Genomic DNA, 23938 nt, shown 5'->3' with positions numbered 1-23938 from the left:
AGGGTGATGCTTGGAAGGAGTGCTGGCTTAGGAGGAAAGAAAATCCCAATGAGTCTGTTTCTTTCTATGAAGTTGAGGGGAAGGAGCTTTTTCAGTTCTCTGCCTTTTTTTCTCATGTGACCTGATGTACAAGTGTTTATTCAAATAGTTGCAGAATGAGCATCAAGAATTCTAGAAAAGACATTTTTTTTTCTTTTTTCTTTTGGCCTGTCTCTTTCAATGCCTCCCCACGCCCCATCCAAAGTAGAGAAAAACAGCTACCTAATTGTAGGCTGTTGGAGGATTCCAGGTGATTACATTAGTGGCTGTGGTCCTTATGAGGCAGATAGGAGAAGGACAGGGAATTGGTGGTGATGTGTGAACTGCCTGGAGGTCTTCTCTGAATAGTACCAAAGAGGTGGAGTCAGTTGGGAGGCTGATCATCTCCATTCAGCTTGATGAATTGGAATTGGGGCGGGGTGGGGGTGTGGGGGGTGTGTGGGGTCTCTGCACTTCTTTCAGCCACTCCGGGGTTGAGGGTTGTAATCTATGAGTGTGGTGCCAGGAAAACCTCCTCTAGTCATCACAAACCCAGTATTTTTCTCTTTTATCTTCATAAAGTTATCTTTAACATGCTGATAGAAATATTTCAAAAACTCCTGAAGTCAGAGGGGCATGCTTTGCCTGGATGCTATTGTCTGGTTAATGCCGAAGCCGCTGCTCACCCACCAGGCCCGTTTCCAGTCAGCTTTTCCCAAGATCCACCTTGACCTTCTGAGTTAGTTATGCCTCCCTTTGTGCTCCTGAAATGCTCACTACATTGAACTGAAACTCTGTTTCTTACTTGTCTCTCTCCTAGGATATGAGTTGATCGAGATCAGAGACCTCGTTTTATTTACTTTTGTATAAATTATAAATATATGGAAGTGCCTAGCAGTGCTTAACACCTTATGGGTTTCAATAAGTGAATAGATTACAGCTTTAATAATATTGTTCCAGAGTAACCCTTTGATATGCTTTATAATTTCATTTATAAAGCAACAGGCTTACCATAGAAATTTTGGAAAATATAGATGAAAAGAAGAAAATAAAATCACTTGTTATCTTACTACCCAGGGTGACCACTGCACACATTTTGATGTATATCCTTCCAAGTTGTGTCTCAGGTTTGTGACTGTAGATTAAAAAAAAAAAAGAAGAAAATAAAAATAAAAATGGTATTATATGACACACACACTATTATAAGCTACTTAAAAAATGCCATTTTACTGTGAATATTTTTCCATATCACATATTCTTCTACTACAATGCTTTTAATGATTATAGAATTTCTTCGTATGAATGTACCACAAGTTATGTGACTGTTCTTCCACTTTGGGGCATTTATATAGTTTCTAGTACTTTCCATTGACAAAAGCTGCCACAGTCAGAACCCGTATGTGTATCCCTGATGACTGCCTTAGGATTAACCCTGGGTAGTGGAATTGCAGGTAAAATGTGACATGCATTTTTAAGGTACTTGGAGTACATTACAAAGTTGTACTAACATATGCTTAATAGCAACGTATTACAGTTTCCATTTTCTGAATGCGTGCTATCAATAGGTATTGTTACATACAATACCTATTTAAAAGTCCAAAAAGCACATAAAAACCAAGATGATAAATAGTGCGTCACTAAAATCACCCATAAAGGCCTGGCATTGCTGGAACCTGTGTGTTTTACCCCTGGGGCAAAAGGGGTCAGCTTAAAATCTGTTGATAGTGTAGCTACTGGCAACAAGGAAGAAGGATTTCCCAGCCAAGGGCTGATGTGGCGGTGGTGGGGGGGGGTGGTTTAGGGGGCGAAGGAGAAGACAGCGACACCTCTGGGAAGTCAGAACCTGAATCGGCCAGGCAGGGACCATGGTGATGGCCAATTCAGAGTGCAAGGAAGAGATGCTGAGTTCATCTGGAGAATCATTTGGCTCAGGACTGAGGACGCAAAGAAAAGACATGCCATGCCAAATACTGAGAAACTAGGAGCTGGACTAGGAATATGTGAAATGGAAGGCAAGTCTGGGAGAGAAGGTTCTAGACACCCACCCTTGAGCTGCAAGTAGAAGTTAGGTAAAGGTTCATGAGCAGGTGGAATGTTGATGTTGTTCTGGAGACCAGGAAAGGAGAGATGACCTTTTCATCAAATCAGACAGGGCTGTTTTCAAGTTTTGGCTTTGCCACACACTGCATCCTCTTGAGCCTGGACTTAGCCCTTTGGTTACAATGATCTCTAAGATTCCTTCCAGCCCAGACATTTCTCTGCTTCTATCTCAGATGAAAACCTGAGGGGAAAAAAAAAAAAAACAAAAACCATGGTGCGACCATGGATTTCACTTATATTTAGATTTATGCTTCGGGGTTATTATTTCTGACAACAAATCATCACCCAGAAGTCCACTAATATGTTGAAATAACTACTCTGTGTTTTGAAATTCTAAACGGTGAAGGCGCTTCAGTTTACTTGAATGAACAGTGGTGATATAATCAGCTGCAAATATTTCTTTTCTACCCAAGACATCTGTCATGTTTGGCTCCTAACAGCAATCCATAAACGTGAAAGGCTGCGCTGTAAAGCATTTTCATTTCTCTGTAGACCTTGTCACTAATGAGAACTTTGGTTGAGTTGAAAAGGGCTGGAAGTCTGAGGAAAATATGGGACAAAACCCCCCACACATGTAAAGCAATAACTGCTTAATTCGAAGTGACACTTTTCCATGTTTGGCTTTTCCAGCACTGCAAGTTGGGGTGTTTGCCACTGGAAAGTCCAAATGCCTACAAAAACAAATGCCGAGTTTTCAAATATCTGGTCCGTATCATTTATTTTTAATACTAACTGTGACATAGTGTAATGTTCTATCGATTAAATTAAACGGCATGGGTGAGGGAGGTAGAATTTCAATCGAATGCTTAGATGAGAAATGAGCTGTTGTCATAGAGTTTTCCAGGCAGTCATCTAACATCCTGATAGATATTGGCTAGCTCCACTTAAACAGCTGGAAACGCACAGCCATTATGCTGTGTCTATACAAAGGGGGCCCACCACTCGGGAGAAAAAAGTGTCGGGCCTTTAAAGAAGAGGGAAAGGATTTCTTGGCTGGGTGGGAGCTTTAATGATTTTTTGCCCCCATGTGATTGACATCTTCTTGGAGATTTTGCATGCTTCTTTTTATGAAGTCATTATGATATCCTCCACAGCTGCAAGGTATGTTTAGAAGAGGCACTTTGCATTCACTTCTTCCACCACTCTTCCCAACTGCCTATGAAACAAGACAGCCTATTCATCTAGCTATCTGCTGTTTAAATAATATTAATGTGTTTGGGGCTAGTGTAATCCAAACATAGTGCTGTAGGGAGGTGTTAACACAATTAAAATCCAGAGGAGACTTTTCTGGTGCATAGCAGCGGTTCAAAGAGGAGCTATCCTTTCTGCATGAGCATAATTTATTTTGTTCCTTGCCCCTGCAATGTGGGATAAGAGAATAATAGTGTTTTTACAACAGACCAGTATTTGTGCACGAGGAAGGGTGGAGGTAAAGTGTAGTGACTCTTAGCTCAGAAATTCCTTCTTCTTGGAAACTCAGGACAAAAATGAATAAACATCTTCTGGAACATGATGACACCTGGGAGGCAGAGATTGTGAGAGAAATATGATAGGATGAGGCCATTGTGAGCCCAGCAGAGTGGCCAACTGAATTAGAATGTTGTAACCAGTGAGGTCACTGACCTTGTAGCTATGCGGCCAGGGTACAGTTCCCTAGAGAATGTACGAGGCCTAGACCCATCCTTTAGGGTGAGATAGTCAAAGACGAAATGCAGCCTGGAGAATCCAAACCAAGAGTGCCATGAGAAGAGAGTATGGTCAGCAAAGCTCCGTAGACAGTGCACACCTCTGGAAACAGAGCCCAGCACAGTGGGGTGCAAAGCATGAAGTTCAAGTGACAGCCAGAGGGGGCTGGGAAGATAGCAAGGAGGACCCACTCAGCTGTTTGAAGCAATGCATGAAGTACAAAGGCAGAGATAAAGGCAGACTGAATAAACCAAAGTACAACTAGTAACTAGTAGCCGTAGTGGCAGCTCCATGCATTGGAAACTGAGCTTACATAAATCCAGAAGGAGTACTGTGATAAACTTGGCCTCCAAACAAAAGATGACGCAAAGAGAGAACCACAAAATACTATGCATCCACTTAAAAGAATATATAGACATATTTGTTAAATGTGAACGTCAGATATCTTAAGTGAAAACATTATGTTGCCGACAGTATACTATGATCAATTTGTGAAAAAAAAGATATGTGTGTGTATATGTGTGTATGAATATGTGTGTGATTGTATGCATTTATATGTGGAATTTTTTTTCTAGGAATATATACTTGTAAGTGATACATGATGGAACACATTTAGAAGTTTCCACAAACATACTACTAGTGATTTCTTCCAGAAAGCAGGCCAGAGCTGGGGCTAGGGAAAGGATAGGAAAGAATAAGAAAAGGCAACTTTTCACTTTATCTTCGTATACTATTTGCATTTTTTAAACCAAGAGTATGTATTACTTTAGAAATGAAAAGAATGAAGATAATGATGGCAACAATAAATTACAAAGAAAGAGAACTAGCATCTAAGTTGAAACTTTGTTTCTAGTTAAAGGACGCTAGAAGAATCAAACAATTGCTCAGTGACAAGTAATTCAGCCAACATTGAAAGGAGCCAGAGCGGGGACTAAATGAAGTTTTGAGGATACTTGCCTATGATACTCAATGTTTCCATCTTTCAGTAAATCATTTTATTTCGAAAGCCCTGACTAGACCCCCTCAGATACCACAACCAGAAATACTTTGGCCGAATTGAACCCGACCAGCCTGGCCGCCGCAATGCAAGTGTCCAGGTAGGGCCCTGGCGATTCTGGCTGTGGTATCTGTAGTCACATAGATTCCAGCCACGCAGCTCATACCTACAGAGGACCTGGCTCTCTAGTCAAGACAGCCTTATCCTGGGATGGGGACGGGGTGGAGGTTGCTAGGAGCTTAGCAGATCACTGAAATGGGATGTGAACACAACACAACCCTTTGGCTGGCCTCTTATCCTCCCAATATTGGACCCTCTCATTCGGTACATCATTGGACATGTGTCTCCCCTTCAAGTGTGGGAGAACATGAAATACTTACCTATCTTCTTAGGCAGGAAGGAGGGAGGCACTGCTTGAAAGTTATTCCTGAATGTCTTGTGATTAGAAAGGAGGAGGCTGCCTGGGGGTGGGGGGTGGGGAACATTCTTTAGCTTCTGGCTGGGCGGCCAGCCCGAAATGCTTTTTTTTCCCCCCTGCACCATATGGACACAGGAAAAATATAAAGGATGTGTTCGCTACCCTTGAGGAATGTATAATCTGGTTGGGGGGCAGCCAGACTGCTGCTGGGAGCCTTGGATCTGTGGCAACGTAAGCTGGTGCAATCCCGCTTGTACTGTCCCAACAGGCCCCAGCTGTTCCCTGTTCTGGGGCTCCAGGCCTGAACTAGGCCTCAGGCCACAGGTCAGGGGGCTGCAGGCGGAGGCACTCTCTCATTTCTTTTGTTTTATAGCAATTGGTTTTGGCCCAGTTAAAGAATTTCTCAAACTAAAAGCTTTTGGTGAATAGTCTCTGGTTCAAGTTAGCAAACCACATTGTTAATAAATGGTTGTAGAGCTCCCTTTTTCTTGCCAGAGAAAATACAGAGAGTTATAAACATACAAACAAATGTTCACACACACACACACACACACACACACACACACAGACACACACCATGTACCAGCAACTATAAAATTGATACCTTTCATGGTCATAGAATTTTCAGAACTGGAGAAGACTAGAAATCACCAGGTTAAGCCCTGTCATTTTAACTTCAGAATAGAGAAGCAAAGGCATGTGTTCCACTGATGGCAGTGATTTATTAAATCGGTCATCTTTTCTGACACCTCAGCCAATATTCTTTCCCAGGATAGAATTTGGAGATGCCTGTTAATATGGACTGAGTTTGTGTTCGTTTAGTGTATTTCCAATGAGAAGAGATGACTTTCTAAGTGATTTACTCATTATTACCTTATTATGTGACTATCTAATGTCAGCATGAGCAGTTGGAAAATGAAAAATTAATTCACCCCATGTTTTTGTCTTTGTCAAGTATGAGAACAGAGATAAGATGGGCTAAACCAGGCATGGGGAAGAAGGGCCTGAGTCCAGAGATTAGATCACCTGTCAGAGCGAGTTAGGGGCTGGGATGGGTTTGTAAGTAGGAGAGAGGCAGGTAACACATAAATGGAGGTAGAAGATGCAGGTGCTCGTGTCTGAGAGGTCTAGCAGTGGGAGCGGGGAGCAGAGACCTGTCACGAAGAGAGCCAGTAAGACTCTAGTCCAAAGGGGACTGTGCCCTGGGCAGAGACTCAGCCATTGGGGGAACAAGGCAAGTCCCCAGATACTGAAATGGGCTGTTGATGTTAAGGCTTATGAGAAGGAAGGGGCACAGAGTCCTATCTGGTTCAGCAGCAAAGCTGACTTGATGTTGAGTCCAGAATCAGTCAGCCTAGGAATCTTTAATTTCCTCTAGACCATTAATAGTTGCTGATGTAAGGCTTAAGTCAGCAGGAAGGGGTGGTGGGGAGGGAAGGTGTCTGGGGAACCAAGCCGGTCATCATAGGCTAGTCAAACAGGGAGAAATGCCCAAAATTTGGCAATGGGTCAACTAAGACAACCTGACATTTCAATACAGGAGGGGTCGGAGGTATGCAATGAACATGTCCAAGGACAGTGAGATGTGACATACAACCTGGTTCTCTACATGAAATTTCTAAAGAAAAATTGTTAATTAGAATGGTTGTTGGTCAATGTATAGAAAATAGAAAAGCAATCTAGAGGCAAATATTGGCAGTGCCTGTCCAAGTACTATCCAGGGTAAAGGGAGAGAACGTTATCCAATAGACTTGGCCTACTTGGGTCTGACTGCTGGGCTGGGACTTTGAATTTGGAGGCAGGCTTAACGAGAAGCTATGAAATATTTGAATTGTACAACTTCTTCCCTTTGCCTCCATCAGGTTCCATGTTCTTCAGACAACATGAGTGAGATTTAACTTCTCCTAGAGGCAGGAGACACCAATAGGCATACTCCACTGCCAAAGACAGTTATATTTTTATTATAAATTAGTAAATTGACTATCAGATGAATACATTGGTCTCTATGAACTTTATTAATGTGAGATTGTCATTAAAAGATGAGTGTATTCTCGATGTGTTCTCAAAATCTACTTTCTGATTTTGTAAGGCTGAGGGCCAGACTGCTCTATACAAAACTCCCTATGGTAAACGTTATCTTTGGAGGTAGATGATGACAACAGATTGCCATAAGCTATACCAAAGGTGAGCAGGAGTGCGTAAGTTGGTGAGGAGATTGGCAAAGCCATCTCAAAAAAGTACAAGTTCTATAAACGGACCAAAAGGACTTGTTGGGAGTGGGAAAATGTGTTGTCAGGAGAGGGGGAGGAATGAGAATACAAGAATTTCAACAGAAGGGTTGAGTGGAAGGTATAAAGGTGAAAACAGCAAGTATTAAAAAGTTCTATCAAAAACTTAGTCCTGAAGGGAAAAAAGTGAGATAGGTGGTTAGTTAGAGGACAAAATTTCCTGAGGCTTTTGACATAATGGACAGTCAACATCACTCCAGCAAACTCCAGTCTCCTGTTGGGTTTGTAGCCCTCCTTGGGGAGTGCCAACTGGTGGTGTACCCAGGGATGGCGGAACGTACTATGTTTTCGCAGGCTATTTTTAAATCCTTGAAAGTTCAGAGATTCAGCTTCTCCTTCTTTATTTCTAACACTTTTCTTCATCACTTAAGAATACATCAGCACTTACTAGATCTGATAGATGACATCTGGTTGCTAAGTATGTAGAAAATAATGATTTGTTTTTCCCTTCTTGAAGCAGAAAATAATATGATTGAAATCAAGGGCCTGGGAGAGATTTAGAAAAGGGAATCTCTCCTTTCCATGACTCTGGGGTTTATGACGTCTGCGTGAGTGGTTTGTTGTTATTGCATGTTTTTTGTAAAAGTGGGAAGTCAGTGAAGAATATGTGAAGGAACCTCCATAATTCTTTTTGGGAGGGTCCTGAAATGCTGGATCAGAACCCATAAGTGTTTTATTTGGTTTAGCATACTTTCAATTATTAGCAGTGACATACAGATTGTGTTCACTGATATGGTTGGGTGATAGTGAGAGGCCAATTGGCCCTGCAAAAATCACCTGAAGAAGATCACAGCAAGAGCTTTTTTTGTCATGGAGCTCATTGGTAAAGAGCCCTGCACTTTTTTTTTCAGAACCACATTGAAAAATGTCCGCTCAAGGAAATTAACTTTCCCATTTTGGCTGACTCATGTGATGGGAACAGTCAGTTCATAGAGCAATGTGTGGGCTAATCCACATGGCCCATCCACTCAAAATGATAAAGAACACCCTTTTTTAAACATCACTACCCTACGTTCATCTGGGATTCTGGCAGTCATGAATGTGCTAAGTGCATTCACACTAGCAAGGTAGAGATGGGTGATGGTTAGGAAGAGGAAAGGAGTAGGGAGGCATTTCATCATTCAACATATTTTGCCCAAAGGTCACAGAATATATCAAGGCAGAACATTTTCCATCATAGAGGCAATTATTGGTCTCCTTACATTAAGTAAAAACAGAAAAAAAAGTAAGATTTTGAACCCATTCACACAAGGATAAATATTGAAACAGTGGATTATTTATTCACATCCAGCTATCTGTCCGTTTCCATGGAGAGCATTTTATAATCCATTAGAAAATTTTTTCTCTGTATCATAAGCAATTCACTAGGTAAAGACAATACATTTGGGTCAACTTGTGTTATTAACTAGGAATGGAAATAATGTGTTTATACATGGCATTTAGTTTATGAAAATATAAGTCTTTTGTTTTACAGCTCTTATTAACTTTTATTGTCTAACAAAATAAATGCATCAATTGGCGTTAGCTGTAGCTGGCTTGTTTACAAACTGCCTCTCTTTTCTTCTGATTTAAGAGACAGATGTAAATTAAAAATGAAGATTAGAAATAACTGCCCTGAAATCCATCTAATTCTGGTTTTGCTTCTTAGTAAAGGTTATTGTATAATTAGCTGATTCATAATACACTGTAGGTATCATATCAGAAAATAGAACCTTTTGGAAACAAATGACAGATGATGTACAAATAGATACCCTAGCAATGTAAACACTAGTAGGGGGAATTCATTAAATGCCTGCTAAAAGCATTTGATTTAATTTTGCCTATCTTTTGTCCGATTGTTTTCATATAGAAAAGAAAATGACGAATGATAATTATCTTGAAGGCATGTTGCATGATACATCTGAAAATACATGATATGATATACATATATATTATATATATATATATATATATATATATATATATATATATATATATATATATTTAGGTTTTACAGAACCTCAGATCTCCCTCCCCCAAACCCACCCCCATCCCCAGCTGGTTTGTATAAAAAGCTCATGGTTTTCACCCATAGTTCACCTCCTGGGAAGTACCATAATTAAAGAATTAATTCTTTCCCAAGAACTAAGTGGGCTGGCACCATCATCAAATGACAATGAGCCATCCATCGTGTCTAATAACAGAAAAAGTATTGGTTTTGAAAATCATCCTCTGTTTCTCCATAACTGCCATTTCCACCTGTAACAAACTGAAGTTAATTTAGGATGGGTTTATTTCTAGCTAATCCCACTAATGTTCTAGGATTTTTCATATTTGGTGTCATTTGATATGTATTGTCATAAAGCTTTTATATTTTCAAACACTTCAGCAGTTTTATGCATTGAGTTTGTTATTAAATGTCATTGTGTCACTTTATGGAATCCTATTTAAAGAAAGTTAGCAACTAGGGACAGAGATGAGAAACATTTATAATTTGACCCCAACTAAATTCAAGGGCAATATTGGGACTTAGTAAAAGAATTTATAAAATCTTCAGGTCTCTTCATAAAAATGAAGCCAAAACAAAATAATAATAATAATAATAATCACCCAAGATGAACACAAACCAACCAAAATTTTAATTGGGAGTCTCTTAGTATCCAGGTGCTGGGTTTTATGAATATGAAATTCCATACAAGCTGTCATTTTCTGGAACAACCCTTCCTATATTTCACAATCACTTAAAGTCAAATATTTCTTTCTCTACCTCTTAGGCAGAATTAGGGACTCCCATGCCCATAATACCACAGCCATTTTGTTTTTCCCCTCATCTTGTCATTTGGTTAGTTTTTTTATATGGTTGACAGTCACTCAGACTGGAATTCATACAGAACAAGGACTTTGTTTTACCTACCTTTGTTTTCCAATGTCTAAGGCCTGGCACATAGAAGGAGCTCCATCATCATTTTTGAAATAACAAAGAGTTTTTGTGATTTCAGGTCTTATGTTATAAGAATTATGTCATCATTGCATAAGAAGGGAAAGGTCTGATTGGATCCTTCGCTCTTAACAACTACTAAAAGGTTTAGTGGCAGGATGGCTGGGTACACATAGCAAAAACAGACCTGAGATTTCTCATTAATTTAGTATGTTATAAATAATGCAAACCAGGGAATTTATGCAATACAGATATGTGAATCCTTGTCCAGTTGAGCCTTTTCAGGACCAAAGAGACTTGTGTAAAATTGATTGTTTTACATGTAAGTCTCTCTATTTCCCCAATTGTTTGTTACCGTTTTTTTTTTTGAAGCAATTGTAGCTGTTGTCTTTCTTAAGAAGAGGCAAGTTGAATCATGTTTTAAATTGGGTCTTAGGACAAGCTGTGGGGGCAATTACTATTGTAGTATAGTGGTATAACCTGAGGAATATCAGAATATGTCCCACAGTATTTTCTTGGAACCCATCCCTTTGTGACAACATGCTACTCTTTGAAGATTGAAATGGGAAGGTTTTGGATATTTTACTGGTCTTTGGAGTTGGTTCCCACAGCCCCTGCTGGGCTCTGGTTTCTAGGTGTGGCCTCTTCAGGCAGTCAATTGAATCTCTGTTCTGAAAGCACCCAATTAACCTTAAAGCTTCCCTGTTATCTAGATTGTAACTTTAGACGGCTAAGAAAGACAACATACCTCGCAGTTGTGGAAGTATCAGACTTGACCACACTGACCCCTTATTCACACTTGGCCACAGCCTCCTGTCACCTCCCGATGGGCGTGGGCACTCTGGTGCCGCTCAGGCCCAGCTCTCCCTATTATCTTACTCTAGGTTTGCCTCATTCTTTAAGTTACTTACTGGGCTCCTACAGGCATTTGCGTTAGCACTCTGGGCATTGTATCTGTTCTTCAGGACAGTCATGTTTTCCATATGACAGCGGCTGCCATTCATAAAATAATATTTAGACTCCAACTGGTCATACTAAAAGTGAGATAATTAATGGTGGAGCTCATAGGCTAGCTTAACAGGAAGGTTATATTCTTTTATTATTTTTCTCTTGTTTAAGGAGTAGTTAAGCTAAAGATGAGGCTATAGTTGACAGCTGTACCTGAAGATTATGCAATTTCCTCCATCTGTTGGGTGAAACCCAAACCACAGACAGAAATCAGCATGCCAGGTTGTAAGAAGATGGAACTTCACACAGTGTTTGGGGAGGGCACCTGGGGAAACCATGGCAGTGGCGCCCTGGACCTTCTTTGGTAGCTTTATTTCTCCCAGCTCTGTTCCTGAGGCAGAGGGCATCTTGAATCAATGCCTAGCAACTCCTCTTCCACCCCTTTCCCCAACAGAATGAAGATAAGGACAAGGATTGGGGGGATGGGGGGTTACATATGCTGATTTCTTTTTCATTTTTAAAGTCCCATCTCAATCCTAAAAAGTATGCTTTCTGCCTGTATGACATACACATCACTTTGATCTTTTTTAGAATTGGCCTATTATGAGAAAAAAAATTATAGGTCAATATTCTACTTTTTATTGAGGTCATAATAATCACTCTTGGTATTTAAAGAGAATAGTTTTAAAAAATAAAACAGTTTTAAAAGGGCATGTGAGTTAAAGAGATGCTTTATTAGTGGAAAATGAACAAAAGTAACTTAAAATTTTGAAAAATCACCGTCTGAACTCATTCTAATGCATGCCATCAGTAAATTAAATTTAAGATGCGTTCCATTTGTGACTGGTTTGCTTATAAAGGATACTGGAAGCTTGAAAGCAACTCACAGTATTTTGGTTTCTTTCTTTGCAGTTGACCCAGAGGGATGAACGCAGGGAGGAGAAAGACAGTTCAGGTGTAGCTTTTTCAGTGCCTCATTCTTACATGTGGCATTTACAAATTATATGAGGAAGGTAACATTTAGACTGACCATTGGAATACAGATCAGTATGTTGTCAGGAAAGTTTGCTTCTGAAGAATGTTGTAACTTGGCCAAAGAAAAGGTTACTGGATTTCAGGCATCTCTGTGATGAGGAAATGGCCTCTGTGGTCACCAGTTTGGGCACAATTTTGATGGGTTAGGATGCTATATGTTGTCTCGTTTCCAGAAAGTTTGAACAGAAGAGGACAAACGTATTGGGAGAAAAGAGGATAAAGACAGTTTGGTTTTCTGATCCTTGCTGCTAAGGGAAATTGGGTGTCTGTTGAGGAGCCCTTAGGTCAGATTTGTGGGCAATGATGGTGGTAGAGAAGAATGGGTATCATTGAGAGTGGGAAGCCTTGGGCTGGGGAAATGTACCAGACAGTGCCAGCTGCATCTTGGCGTTGCTTTTTGGTAAACCATGGCATTGCCATAAAACTATTATGCTATAAACCTTTGAGGACACTCAGCTATGTCAATATGTTTTTCATAGTTACTTTTACAATTTTTAAAATAAAAAACACTTTTCCTTATTGTGAAAGCAATTTTTATTTATTTTTTGACTGATTAATATGAGGGTACAGATAAAGAAGATAACTAAAATCATTTGTAATCCCACTTACAAGAGTTAAGCACTGCTAACATTTTGGGATGGATACATACTTCCCCTACCCAATATTGCTTTGTAACATTCTTCATTTAATAATATGTTGTGGAAATCATTTCTATCAATCAATGCTGATCTAAGTTAGATCTGAATGCATTTCTACTGAGAGAGAGCTTTCACTCCCCAGGGAGGGGTTTGGGTGCGTTATCTCCCCTATCAACCAATAAGCTATTTGAGAGCAAACAATACCTCCTACTTACCTTTCCTTTTTCTCTCCTAGATAGCAAAGCACAATGGTTAAGAATTTGGGGCTAATTGTTTTATTAATTATTATTCATATATAGGGATGCTATTGATTTTTATGTTTTGATCTGGTGTCTAGTTTTTGTAAAGGAAAAAAAAAAAAAGAGTCTGGGGCTATTTGGTCAGAAAAATCTGGACCCAAATCTTTGCTCTACCACCTTATCAGCTTATGACCCTAGGTAAGTTTCTCACCCTCCTCAGTTTGCTCATCAGTAAAATGGGAATAATAGTTGCTCAGAGATTTGCTTGTGATAATTCAGTAAGATAATCTATGTACAGTGATGAACATTGTTCGTGGCACAAAACCATGTGCTTAGTAAACTTTGCACTATTGGCCCTCAGTATATATTTCCTAAATAACTGAATTAGTAATTGGTCTCTGAAGTAGCTTAGTCACCACTACATATTGTGTGCCCTAATGAATCTTTCTGTATTCATCTCTACTTATAAAGTATTGTTTGAAAAGTGGCATTATCTGAAAAATCGTCTTGTTTTTTTTCTCATTTTTACCTACTTTAAATAGACTGTCCAACTATATCCCTTTTCACATGTTCCCCTTGTGTTTGGATATTAATAGCAAAACCAATGCTAAGTAGTGACTATGAAATGAATGTGAGCAGCCAACATCTCCACAAAGTTGAAAACAGATCATCCGGCAGCAGCACTTGTGCCTGCATTTCCCCTGGGAAGAGAATTCAGCCTCAGGAAGGACAAGACGCTTCCGAGGCCCCAGAGAAATAGCTGCTCAGGCAGAAATAGACAGGATTCCCGACGCAACCTACTTCTGTAATAAAGTGGAGCAAAAAAACTTCCAATTTGTTCTCTTTTGAAAAACAAAAATGACCTTGTTAAAAATATTAAACAATTCTTACTAATGGCGGGGAGTGAGATTTTCTGCTGTTATGTTGATACACAACCTAGTGTGACCAAAACCTGAATGAGGGGACTCATTGTCAGAATGGAAACAGGTTGGGAGAAGGTGGAATTTGATTCCTCAGTTGAAAATGAGGAGAGGTTTGGGGACTAACCTCGCACACTGCCAGCAAAGGGCGGTTCAGTAGGATAGTCAAGGGTACAGGGCTGGAAGCCAGGCTGCCAGAGAGATGAGCCCCACCACCTCTCACCTGTGGGCACTGGGTGGTGACTTACCTTCTCTGTGCTGCCGTTTCCTTACATATACAGTAGTAGTACTTCACAAGGGTGGGATGAGGATGAAATCACCTAGTGTGTGTAAAACATTTTGAATTTAGGGCCACCCATGGGGATTGTTCAGTAAACATTAGCTGCTCTTAGCGGTAGAAGAGGGAGAGAGGCTGGCACTATACCCTCCAGAGGGAGGAGAGAGGTTATGGTTGGTGCATGGAGAATTGCTGTTTGAGGATTGCATGGAGGTGAGAGGACAAGGTAGAGTGGGGGATGGGAGGGATGGGCCAGAAGGGGTGCTTCAAATGGGTAGAAAGCTGTGCACATGGAGTACTTTTAAAGGCTGGGGGAGATGTCCTGCTATCAAAGCCTTTCTGGTGTCATAGCCCCTGAAATCCCACCTCTGAACAACCTGTTCTTTGGGCTGTCAAGGCCCATTTTTTTTAAGCTGTCATTTAAAATGAAGACATTTGGTGATGGGACTAGGATTACTTCAAGCTGTTACGCACAAAGCTGAAATTGTTTATTTAATGCTTTCAAAGGGGGAGGCCTCTGAGGGGGGTGCATTGGGAGCTAAAATAATACAAAAAAGAGACGTGTCAAAGTCAATCTGGACCTCCACACCAATTTTGTTTTCCGGAACTTGCAGAGCTGAGAAGGGTTTGGGTAGGGCATGACAGCCTCCTGGGCTCTGGATTAGCCTTTCTTAAGGCTGACAGAGACCACTTGGGGATTGCTGCCATGACTCGAGCCTTGGCCACCACCTGCGGCTGAGAACAAACACCAGGGAAGCTCCTGACGCCCAGCTCACCAGTGATTCTTGGAGGTGGGAGAAACCTCCTCATGGTTTTGCTGTGGCGGGGCTGTGGGAGATGCATAGTTCTACTTTTACAGCTTGCATGCTAATAGCACGTTATCTGTGAGTAAATTCAGACAGCTGCTTTATGGTGCACAAAATGGTATTTTAGCCACCACAAAAGGTTTAGAAACTAAGAATCTTCTTGTTTATTTATCCTTACCATACATTTTTAAATTGCTAAGTCAATGTATGTTCTCAAGTAAGACTAAGAAAGAAGAGGCTCTTTGGGTGAAATTCTGTATGTCAGGCTTGATCAAAAATTGGAATTATATAGAGAGATTTAGAAACATCTGGTAATGTGTTATTAATAAGCAAGCAGAAATGAATCAACAATTTCAACTGAGGAATATTAATTTGCATAAAGCACTTAATAAGAAAGAATGCATAATATACATTTTTCATCATATATAGTAATTGTGCAATCCAAGCATTTTAAAACATACCAACCAACCAGGAAATTTATGTGTTATTGAAAACTAGATTACATTTACAAATGAAGAGAAAAATTTTGTTTCTTTAACATTATGTTTATTATATCTTGAAAATAAATTACAATATGGACTATGGTTACACACAGAAACAGAAAATAGAAATAAATCAGTTCTCAGTCCTTCTGAAGTAAAACAATAGCTCCTTTTGACTAATAAAAAGAAAATAAATACATAGTGAATAGTGTAGCTCAGACGTCTACTCAAACTTGCGCATTGAAACACAAGCAAAATCTGAACTTCCAGTTTTTAAAATTAGATGCTTTATAAGGAGTATGCATATGATTTATTTTGCATTCTAAAGTAGTGTTGAGCTGCAGGAGTAGAAAGATGTGAGTATGCTTTGAAGAAGACATCTGAGTGACCCTGGAGTGGACGGGGCTGACTCCACAGCCTTCTGACTATATCCAGAGGCCTGTGGAGCAGCTTGTGGGAACCAACTGTGCTCCTCTCTTCCCAGCTGCATTCAGTGATGCCACAGTGGTAGTTTGTAATTGGCCATAGTAGAAGAATTTATACCGTGGAAAGTGGCACATGCCATTAGAGCTTTTTTTTGTTTGTTTCCTGGAGAGCTGGTTGTGACTATGAACAAGTTGCTAAACCTTTTTTCCTTAGTTTCCTCATTTCTAAAATGGAGGAAGATAATACTTCAACCCCGTATAATTCTGATGTGGTTTAAATGAGATAGTTTATATAACTTCTTAAACAATGCCTAGCACATTGTTCTCAATAAGTAAGTGTTAGTGTTATATTTGGGGCCACCAACGTTTAATGTCTTTTAGTGGGGAAATCAACCTGGTCAGTTCTTTTTTTGGTAAATGAGGGTTAATCACAACAGTTAAATATTTATTGAATATTTTCTATGTGCCAGGCACAATTCTAAGCACGATCTCTCTATTATGTCATTAAATCCCCACATCAACCTAAGGAGACAGGTACTCATTTTATCCTCATTTTACAAATGATGGAACTGAGATTTAGCAGGGAACTTATCTAAAGATATAAACAACAAGTGATAAATCTGGGATACGAACCCAGGTAATTTGCCTTTGGAGTCTATGCTCTTAAGCCTGCACTCTTGTGTTTCCAGTAAAGTTTCATAGAACACAGAAAAGGAGAGGAACTTAGATCAACCCCGTCCAGTGCTTTGTTTTTACAGATGATGGAAATGAGACCCAGAGAGAGAGAGTGACTCATACAAGGTCACATACAAGGTTTTGTATTTCCTGATTCAAATTTCAGCCCTCTTTTTGTTTAACAAGGACATAGCAAGACAGTGCCTATCCTCAAAGATAAGTGGGAAAGCCATGCGCACTGGAGAGAAATTTGAAAAACAAGGGAGGCATGTGTGAAAAACAAAATATCTGGTGTTTTGGGGTCTGTCTTTTATGTGGGTTGATTTTCCTTCTCTTAGTGCTAGACAATGAGTATTTTAATAGCAATGGGATGTAGTTTTAATTATAGAGAGAGTCATAAGCTGGTCAATGGGCTTCATATAAACCTTTAATCCCATTCAGTGCAATACTCAGATCTTAGTTAGATTGAACATGCATTGCATTTCAGCCCTTCTGCTTGAAAGTGAAAAATGTCCAAGTGTCCAAGCCATCCCACCCTGCCAGCTCTTGTGCCTTCCCAAGTTACCTGATCTTACTGGGCCAGAGGGTATAAATGCATGCATGTGTGTTTGCATGTTCACGTGCTTGCAGATAGGTGTGCATGTGCATTTACAGTTAAGCTCTGAAAGGACTGTCCAGTCTCCATGTTCCCACAGTTGGAGGGATGGCCTGACCTCAGGGCCAGAAAAGCAGAGATTGTGACCTGACATCATTTTGCTCACAATCTAACCTGGAGATGAGTGTTATTAATCCTCACTAGGCAATTGTCCTGGCCTGGGTAATCTTATTAGATATTAAACCAGGGGCAGGCCTGCTTGTCAACGCCCTAAAGGAACAGAGTGATTCACGAGGCTTCCTAAACCCAGGCATAATTTATTTTTCTTAGCGCACAGCCTGCAGCTAAGTTGGCAGAACAAAATCTAGCAAGTTTTGGGGCTAACTTGCTCTGGAAAATAAGTTATGAAGATTTTCTCTTTCTGCAGGTAGGAAAAACATTACATGGTGATAGAAAATACCATCTGACACCTCGTAGATAAGTCTGGAGTGGGCCAGGCTGAGGAGTTTCTAGGCAGGAGGGGAGTGGTGCAGGATCTACAGGGAATTGAAAATTGTGTTTGAGGAAGGTATTCTAGAAGCAGAGAGTGGGAGCAGGTGAGTCTGGGAGCTGCTAAGATCATTGTGAGTTTCTGAACGCAGAGCCTGAGAGGGATTCTAAAGGTTTTTGCTCAGGGCTGTGATGGTGACCTAAGGGTGGCGATGGTAATGGGGCTGGGAGGAGAGAATGGAAGCGGGAGGAAAGAAGACGGAGTTCCACCTCTGGACTTAACAGCTTAATCATGTCCTGAACAGGGGTGTAAGTTCCTGTCCTGGCTGAGTCCATGTGCTGGCCACTTAGTAACGGCATGGCCTGGGCAACAGGTTGCTTAACCTTTCTGTGCCCCTGTTTCTCCACCAATAACACGAGGTTGATCATACTTGACTCATGATTACTGTGAGGACTCTATAAGGTAATGTATTTCAAGTTCATTGAGTGTAGTCAGTGCCAATAAATTTTGTTATTATGAGAGATCTTATTATTAGACGTTAAGGGATTTTGTTACTAGTGAAAAAATAAATCTCTCTCCCTCCCTCCCTCCCTCTTCCTTCTTCCCCCCTTCCTGTAAATCATATACTTTGAATGTGTTCAGATTGTAGTTTCATATCTGACTATAAGGGAAATTTAAAAAATGAAAATTTGGATTCTCACAAAAGAGCCGATTTTGAACATACACTTTTCTGCGTATATTATTATGACTCAGTGTGGTGATTTCTTTTATTCTGCACACTTACATTTGTGAAATCAATTTGGAGATAGTTAGAGCCCAGGCGATGAAACACAGTGGAAGTAAAAGCTCCTTAGTTACCATGTAAAGGGCTGGCAAAATCTGACTTTGAATTAGCCAGGTTAAAATGAGCTTGTATTTTAATGAAATAACAATAAGACAGTGTAGGCAGTTGAGGAGTGGGAATTGTTTTGAATTACATATTATTTGGAGAAAAAAGAGCTGTGATCCGAATACAAGGTTGTACTGTACATCGCATATTGTATGAATTCTGTCTCTTAGAAATACTCTTTGTGTCTTGATTCTCTTATGATTGTCGTGTCATTCCGGGAGCTACTCAGTCTTTTGTGTTATTCTATTGTCAGCCATAATGAAATAATTGGGATGACAATTATTTGCTTGTTTGGTTTCAAAAGTTTTCTGTGTTCCATTCCATCTGTTGTCTGCCTCATGGTACCATGGCGTGATGTATCATGCCTGCCTAGATTCCAAGAACAAAAAATCATGCCTTTTCTTTCTTTTTCAGGAGAAGTACCTCCTTAAACAGCGTTTAATGGAGATATATGAAAAGTACTATAGTGAGCATTAAAAATAATTGCAACCATCCATAATTCAAATAGTTTAAATATACCAAGATGGTAAACTCCAGTCTCCCTAGAGTTAAGCAGTCGGATTTTATAAACTCCCGAATCACAATAGATAGACTGACAATGAGAGATAGCATTTGCGATGAGACTTGTTAGAGAATTTAGGAAATATGGCAGCTTGAAACACAACACTACAGGTTGTGTCAAGCCCACCTTAGTGATTCAAGTGGCATGTGCTGTGGCTGTGAAAACAGGGTAACTTGGGCTTTCTTTCCTTCTCTTATCCTGCCCAAAGATGTTAGGGAATTAACGAAGGTTCTGGTAGTGAAGGTTTGGATTAGCACAGGGATGGTTGTCACTGTCACTCTACCTGATAATCTTGCCTGGAGGGGCTTTGACTAGGACTACCCTCGCGCAGCTTGGAATGACATGCTTTGAATGTGATCCATTGCCACTTTGAGAAGGGTCGCCAGATGTGACCCAGACAGGAGAGTGTAGCTGCATTATCACAAGGTGGGTTTTGAAGTCAGACTTATCATCCAATACAAACACTACTTACTAGTTACTTAAGTTTTCTGAGTGCCCTTATTTATACAAAAGAAGGAGCAGGGAATTATAGCTCTTGCATCATAGAGTTATTGTGAGAATCAAATGAGATAATGCAGGGAAAGCTATTAAGCCTGGTGCATAACATCAGATGGGCTCCTTAAATAGTAATGTTGCATTATTTGGTGATTCTTCCAGCCCCTGCTGCATTCCCCTAGACATGCCTCAGGTACCAGCATTTCTGCCCATGCATGTGTGCCCAGGGTCAGAACTCTTGGCTCTGGACCGTAGGGAATAAGAGTGCCACCCCCTTCCTCCGCTTGACCCCAGCTGACCTCTCAGCCTTGCTCCCTGAGCGTTGCAGGGGCACAGATGGAAAAGAGCCATTGATTGTGAGAAATGTCCTGCAGGAGGTGAGGGAAGCGCCTGACCCTACATTTTGTATTTGAAACAATTGCTTTAATCTGTCATTTTAGAAACACATGTGTGTCTGTCAACACATGCATATACTGTGCACATCCATATGTAAAGCTCAGATACTGTCCATAGGAGAACAAAATATCTTGATGAAAATGAATAATTCAGCTAATCACCCAGATGTTTTAGCTATATGGTGTCATACAGCTGGGTGAGCTGAAGCAGCTAGCTGTTCAGTGACTTGCAAATAAAGCATGTAGATAATAGAATCTCCTTTTTTCCCCCCTCCAGATTTTTGGCATAACTTAGACATAATCTAAATGATATAGCAACATATGGTAAAAATCTCTCACATTCAAAAGCATGCAAGCAGCTAGGTAACACTTTCTACCTCAAAAATTTGGTATTTTGATGAATCTGAAATTCTCACAAAGCACGTCGTTTGAAAGAAATATAGCAGCAAAACCAACTGCTGCATTGAAAGCAAGGGTATTGAGAAGTGTCAGGCAAACATTATTAACCTCATGATTATGTGCAGTCTGGTCAAAAGAAAATATTTCCTTTATGGAAGTGGTTTGAAAAGGGGCTAAAAGATAAAGATTTGCAGGAAATCCTTCAGGTTTGTCTGAGTTTTAAGAATTCCATCTTTGGCCTCCAGCTATTATTCTCATTAAGTAAGCATTTTTGGTTTCTGATGTGTTTCGTTGGAAGGAGCCAGTTTAATGTTATGCTTTGAAATTAATTACTGTGGAAAGTCTATGTAAATGTGAATGTAAAACAAATCAAGTTGGACAGGAAGCAAATGTGGATGAGCAGGAAGCTAAAATAAACACCAGCACCACGTGGAAGAGGTGGAAGGTTTAGGGAGTCTTTAGATCATCAGTATGTTAGTTTCAATTTTCAATCTAAGTCTTTAAATGCTTTTCTCCAACTAATGGGATGATTGAAACTATAGAGTAAGAAGAGATTTTTTTTTTGTGCTGGAGTTTCCATTGTAGGTTTAGAGTGTTAAAGAATTAGGGAGTCTGAGAACTAAATGGGGTAATGGAGAGCAGTTATCCAGGGTCGCAAATATTAATATAAATGCTGCGGTGCTCAGGCAGGTACTTCACATGAGTGAAGCACAGCCAGGAGTAGGTGCATGGGCATACATTTAGAGGCTCCAGGCATCTTAGGGGAAGGGTGAGTGTCTTGGGAGATAATCAGCTCCAGCCATTGCTTCCAGGATGGAAGTTGACCCAAAGTAAGGCGCTACTCCAATTTTTCAGGAAAACCCAGCAGCCTAGATTTTTATATAGTTTTCAAACGTTAACATTTAGGTTTATTCAGTGATCAGCCTACTGATCTCCAGTTTGCTACTTTAGATCTAGTCGAACCACACATCTTACAGATGTGGAAACCAGGCCCAAAGAAGGAGTGCCTCGCCCACAGTCCTGCAGCTAAGTGGTAGCACCGGGACTCCAACCCTTGTTGCTGCTTTGTCTCCTGAATTACTCTTCCACAGGGAGCATAGGGTTCCACCCTTCAATAGGTTTCCATGGGAGCTGGTTAGATGAATTCCATGCATTCTTGAAGGTTTTAATAATTTAAATATTTAATAGTACAACCCTGACAATTTCTTGAAGATAATTATTTACTCAACAAATGTTTGTCATTGGTGTTTTTAAATGTTGTCTAAATTTTTCTTTGTTTTATTTCATTCAGTTGCACCTACATTTTTTTCCTGCACCTACATTTAATATTTTCTCTTTTCTTCATTGAGCAGTGCTTCCAGACTCTCTTTACTTCACATATATCATCTAAGTTTCTATGCAGTCGCCTTCGGTATCTGTGGGGGATTGGTTCCAGGACACCCTCAGATACCAACATCTGTAGTGCTCACTTCCTTAGTGGACCCTTCATATCTGTTTAGGGTGGAAACCACAGGTATGGAGGGCCAACTGTATTTGACTTTTACTCCTTACAACTCAGTCTTTCAAGGTCTGGAAGTATCTTTAATTGATTATATTGCTATTATATATTGCTATGCATTCATCGGATGGAATAAAATATAAATTTGTAAATCTGAATGTCACTGTAACTGGGGCCAATTAAGAGAATCCGTTTTCCATGAAGGATACAACTAGTTAATCTCCACAGACTGGGAGGAGAATGTCCACATACCTCTTAGCCTTCAGATCTTGAATTCAGTACTTGGAAGAGAAGAAGCATTTATCCAAAAAAACAGGTGTACACACTCTGGCTGGGACTTCTTTCTGTGACTTCAGGTAATTTTTGGAAAAGTTGGTTTCCAAAGACATTAGGTGCAGGGAAAGGAAAACTACTCCTGAGAGGACAATTAGGGGTCTATTTCCATCCAACTCTTAGCCACAGCCACACCATAGCCTCTAGGGATTAGGGACTGGGTTGCTCAGACCTTTATTTCGGCTTGATGGGAAACTATGCTGTGATTCTGTTACTAATCATCTACGTTTGGAGGGCACTGCAGCTCCACATATTACCTTTCCCATTTTAAAACGAGAAAACTGAGGCTCAGAGAGAGGGTAATTGACTAGCTCAGTGGTTCACAGCCTGATTGAGGAAGAGCTAGATTAGACCTTGATCAACTCTAGTGCTCTTTCTACCGAATACCCTCTTAGCTTTAGTGCCCTAGTGAGCACCCATGTCACAGCTTCCTCTTAGATGACCTGCTGGAATAATTTTGTACATTTTCCTACCCTAAGTAGTTGCTACTATGAAGACAGTGGCTATACATGGAAGCAATTAAAAATACTAAGCAAAGTTCACTAACTCTCAGCCACTCTATTATTTGTGCATAAAGGCTGTTATGGTAGAAAAGGAAGAAACATTTTCCTGGCCGAGATTTTCATACTAGCAAATTGGCTCTTCTGACTTAAATTCATATAGTTACTAATTGATGTTAGAATTTGTGTTCTGGGCTGTGCATATGCTAGGTAACGATTTTCCGTACTTGTTTGATTATGGAATAGTGCACACATTTTACCTATGAAAGGAGGAAGCAGCTTGTGCTACCTCAGGAAGAAATATCTAATAATTATGCTTTGAGGTATTGGTATTGCTAAATGCTGACCCATGGGCAAGCCATGGAAAGAATCCTGAAAAAAGCAGCTGTGTTCAGGGCTTTTTCTTCAACTGGATTTAGAAAGTCAATGTCTTTAGAGCAAAGCATTGAAGGGTGAGAGGCAGCAAACGGGCAGATTATTAAAGCATTCGTCATGAAGTTACAGGAAAGGTGCCAGTCCTGCTGGCGGGGCTGCCTTGCTAAAAATTTCTTGTGAATTATCAAGAGTTTCCAAAAGAAATCTCTAGGCAGGAAAAAATGAAAAGGCAGAGTTACTCCCTTGCAACTCTAGTTCAATAGTTTCTGAACCGTAACTTCAGAAACCTGTCAAGGAAAGGGTTGGTTACAGAGGGAAGGCTGCATTTTCGGAATTGGAAAACTGGACGTTTAGGATTAGCGCAGTGATGGTCCCTGGGATGTATGTATACATGCTTGTGTGTTTATATGAATGAGACCTACACATTTATAATGTCAGTGCTTTTCCTCATCTAACGAATTGGTAGAGTATGTATGTCTTTTTGTACTTATAGATTCACTTTTTATTTTCCATCTGATTAATTTATATCAATTATGAT

This window comes from Rhinolophus hipposideros, assembly GCF_964194185.1.
Source record: "Rhinolophus hipposideros genome assembly, chromosome: 2".
NCBI classification, from domain to species: Eukaryota; Metazoa; Chordata; class Mammalia; order Chiroptera; family Rhinolophidae; genus Rhinolophus; species Rhinolophus hipposideros.
This window is presented reverse-complemented; position numbering follows the sequence as displayed.